This window comes from Penaeus vannamei, chromosome 14 (genome assembly GCF_042767895.1).
Source record: "Penaeus vannamei isolate JL-2024 chromosome 14, ASM4276789v1, whole genome shotgun sequence".
NCBI classification, from domain to species: domain Eukaryota; kingdom Metazoa; phylum Arthropoda; class Malacostraca; order Decapoda; family Penaeidae; genus Penaeus; species Penaeus vannamei.
The window spans coordinates 4,469,257-4,474,256 of NC_091562.1; positions in this window are offsets into that span (position 1 = coordinate 4,469,257).

Consider the following 5,000-nt stretch of genomic DNA (forward strand, 5'->3'; position numbering starts at 1 on the left):
ACAGACAGAAATTGCACTCGAAGCTCCACCTCAATCCCAGCTGGCCTTAGCATCGGTTTCCAGTGTAATCTACTTGGAATTGGTCTCCGTATGCATGACCTTATTTGGGCGAGGCGCGTATCTCATGCAAATGGCCGCCGGGGATATTTCAATCGTATTTAGAATCTCCGTTATTTTGGCGTCCTTGGGGAAGAGAGGCGGGGAGGAAGAGGGGAGAGAGAGAGAGAGAGAGAGAGAGGAGGGGAGGGAAGAGGAGGGAGGGAGGGAGAGAGAGAGAGAGAGAGGGGGGGAGGAGAGAGAGAGAAGGGGGGAGGGAGGGAAGAGGTGAGAGAGAGGGGGGAGGGAAGAGGAGAGAGAGAGAGAGAGAGAGAGAGAGAGAGAGAGAGAGAGAGAGAGGAGAGAGAGAGAGAGAGAGAGAGAGAGAGAGAGAGAGAGAGAGAGAGAGAGAGAGAGAGAGAGAGAGAGAGAGAGAGAGAGAGAGACAGACAGAGAAAGAGAGAGAGATCCGTTATTTTGGTGTCCTTTGGGGAAGAAGCGGGGAGGAAGAGGGGAGAAAGGGAGAGAGAGAGAGAGGGGGGGGAGGGAGGGAGGAGGAGAGAGAGGGGGGGGGAGGAAGAGGAGAGAGAGAGAGAGAAAGAGAAAGAGAGAGAGGGAGAGAGAGAGAGAGAGAGAGAGAGAGAGAGAGAGAGGGAGGGAGGGAGGGAGAAAGAGAGAGAGAGAAAGAAAGAAAGAAAGAAAGAGAAAGAAAGAAAGAAAGAGAGATGAAGAGAGAGTGTGTGCGTATCTATATACGAGAGAGAAAATGTATGTGTGTGCATAAACACAGAGAAATAGCGAAAGATCACAAAAAAAAAGGAAAAAAAATACAAAAAAACTCTCTCAAGGGAAATATACCCAGAACATATTTACTCCAGTCTCTTCTAAACTCATTCCCCAACTTCTGCAAAAGGGAAAAGACGAAAGTAACACCACACAAAGCAGTGCAAAAATCAGGCTTCTGTGCAATCTTCGACAACAACACCAGCCGGAGAACAACAGTCTTAAGGTATACAGTGGTGTGTCTTCTGTGGAATGCAGTTTCGTACACACTGGTGCGATTTCGGAGTCTTCTTCTCTGGCTGTTTGTCTGTTTGTTTGTCTGTCTCTCTGCCTGTCTGTCTGTTTTTTTTTCTCTGTTTTTTATCCTATACACATACATACACACATACACACACACACACACACACACACACACACACACACACACACACACACACACACACACACACACACACACACACACACACATATATATATATATATATATATATATATATATATATATATATATATATATATATATATATATATATATAAATGTACAAATATAAATACATGTATATAATGCTTTATCTTTCTCTCTCCTTCTGTGTTGCTCTTTCTCTCTCACTCTTATTCACACACACACACACACACACACACACACACACAACCTCCCTCCCACACACAACCCCCATCCCACACACAACCTCCCCCACACACACAACCCCCCCCCACACACACAACCCCCCCCACACACACACAACCCCCCTCCCACACACACAACCCCCCTCCCACACACAACCTCCCTCCCACACACAACCCCCCCCCTCACACACACACACCCACCCACACACTCCACCACACACAAACCCCCCCCCCCACCCCCCACACCCACCCACACTGCCCACTCCACCACACACACAACCCCCCCACACACACACACACTCACACACACACACAACCCTCCCCCCCCACACCCACACACAATCCCCCCCCCACACACACACAACCCCCCCCACACACACACACACCCACCCACACACTCCACCACACACACACCACACGCAGGCGCATACGAAAGGACAAGTTCCATCATTCATCAAATCCTGAACAACAGTTTCACAGGCTTTCAATCCCTCGTCCATGCCTCCGGAAGGTCTCTTATTAACGAGGCAGGACCAGAGGACGGGGTGGGAGGGAGGGGGAGGGAGGGGTAGGGGTGGGAAGGAGGAGGGAGGAGGAGGGAAGGGGTGGGAGGAGGGGGAGGAGGGAGGGATGAGGGGGAGGGGAGAGGTGAGGGAGGGGTGGGGGAGGGAGTGGGGGAGGGGTGGGAGGGAGGAGGAGGGAGGAGGAGAGAAGAGGTGGGAGGGGGAAGGGGAGGGGAGGGGTGGGGGAGGGGGGAGGGGTAGGGGAGGGTGGGGGGGAGGAAGCTGTGTTGACGAAGGGGAGCGGGGAAGGAGGGGGTGGCGGGAAGGAGAAAAGTTCGATGAGAGAGAGAGAGAGAGAGAGAGAGAGAGAGAGAGAGAGAGAGAGAAAGAGAGAGAGAGAGAGAGAGAGAGAGAGAGAGAGAGAGAAAGAGATACATAGATAGAGAGAGGAGAGGAAATGAGAGAGTGAGAGAGAAAAAGAGAGATAGAGAGATAGAGACAGAGACAGAGACAGAGAGAGAAAGAGAGAGAGCAGGACAGAGACAGAGACAAAGACAGACAGACAGACACACACACACACACACACACACACACACACAGAGAGAGAGAGAGAGAGAGAGAGAGAGAGAGAGAGAGAGAGAGAGAGAGAGAGAGAGAGAGAGAGAGAGAGAGAGAGAGAGAGAGAGCGAGAGAGAGAGAAAGATAGAAAGATCGAGAGAGACAAAGACCGAGAGCGAGAGAGAGAGAGCGTGCGACCGAGAGAGAGAGAGAGAGATAAGCGAGAATGATGGCCTAGGGTGGATGTTGTTGATCGTGAATGATGTATGAGCCAATCACATCACCTCACGAGACACGCGCTATCTTTTCAACACGTTAGACACAAAGGAGGAGAAAGATTAGGTGATTAAGTGCGTCTTGTGAATTCATATTCGTGTGAACTGAATATCCGTGTACAAGTATACATGTATACATATATAAGAAGTAAACAAATGAGTATGTGTGTGTGTGTCTATATATATATATATATATATATATATATATATATATATATATATATATATATATATATATATATATATATATATATATATATATATATATATGTCTTATTTTCTCTTAATTTCTCGGTCTCTCTCCTGCCAAGTGAAGCTCATATTCCCTGTTCTTTGTGATTTTTTCTACGTATTTGTCTGCATTCATTTAATTGCGTCACATTTTTTTTATTTATTTCTAAGGGACAATTGATAATATTCTAACTGTTTAATGAAACTTGCAAAGTGGTAGCTTTTGCAATATTCTTAATATAAAGTTCACTTTGGGTTAATTTTATTTTAACCCGCGACTCATCTTTAATTTTACCACTAAATTTCAACTGGAATTTCTTTCTTTATAAATATCGTCTAAATTTCCTACTGAAAGTTCTCCATCTATGATTTTTTTTTCTTGTGTCACGATTTGTTCAGTAAAGTGCCATCTCATCCTCACTGAACATTTCAACTCGTTTTAGACATGTTTCCTTACTTACAATAATGGTATTATTTCCGATGGTATAGGATTGTGCGACCAGAGATAATCTATTTGAAATTCCATGTTCCATTATAGTTATTATTTGCAATATGTCAATGTATATCCTGTGTGTATTGCATTTTCTCATGTGTATTATTAATTTCATATTTTTATGATATGACCTATCGGACGCAATTTTCATTAGTAAAAAATTAAACTGATACATTAACGTAGGACTTCACAATTCATCAAATTTTCATTATTTTTTTTACACATACATTAAGGGATTAGCATACCATTAACAATTATATCCAACAGTGACTTTACTAATGTCAAACAGTCAAAACATCCATATGGTCAAGTGAATTATATAATTTTTGAAATCTCTAAAACTTTTACTTTTTTCTCCAGTATTGTGTTATCACTTCTTATTAATATTATTATTCTTATAAGACATTTAGTTTCATGTCTTTAGTCGCATCTTATTTGCATAATGGTTTGCTTTGCTTATTATAAATCGTATTATTACGATTTGACCTTTCTTGACCTTCGTCACGTAGTCTTTAACTATTGTGTGTTCATATTGATATGTATTGTCATTTTCTTGACATAGTATGACTTTCAGATCTTATTTGACCTTTCATTCGTCTCAAGGTCTATCGGGACGCCTATAACCTAAAAAAAAAATACATATATATAAATAAATAAACAAATAAAAGAAACTGAAATATTCTATAAATAGCTATGGGTCGAAGGTGAAAGTTATATCTTTAAACCACTCCTGCAGCTAATAGGAGCAAAGCTTTGCTAGTTGCTAGTTTGTTTTTCTCCCTATTGGTTTTAATCATGATTTAGACAGCATGTTGCAAATGCTTAACTTCACCCTTAATTCTGCAATTTTATATATGATACCAAAATAATGAACCACGATTTTTTGGGGTCTATATCAGTCTATCTATCTATCAGTCTATCTATCAGTCTATCTATCTACCAGTCTATCTATCTATCAGTCTATCTACCAGTCTATCTATCTATCAGTCTTTCTATCTATCTATCAGTCTATCTATCAGTCTATCTATCTATCAGTCTATCTATCAGTCTATCTATTTATCAGTCTATCTATCTACCAGTCTATCTATCTATCAGTCTATCTATCTATCAGTCTATCTATCTACCAGTCTATCTATCTATCAGTCTATCTATCTATCAGTCTATCTATCTACCAGTCTATCTATCTATCAGTCTATCTATCTATCAGTCTATCTATCTATCAGTCTATCTATCTATCAGTCTATCTATCTACCAGTCTATCTATCTACCAGTCTATCTATTTACCAGTCTATCTATCTATCAGTCTTTCTATCTATCAGTCTATCTATCTGTCAGTCTATCCATCTATCAGTCTATCTATCTATCAGTCTATCTATCTATCAGTCTATCTATCTACCAGTCTATCTATCTACCAGTCTATCTATCTATCAGTCTATCTATCTATCAGTCTATCTATCTACCAGTCTATCTATCTACCAGTCTATCTATCTACCA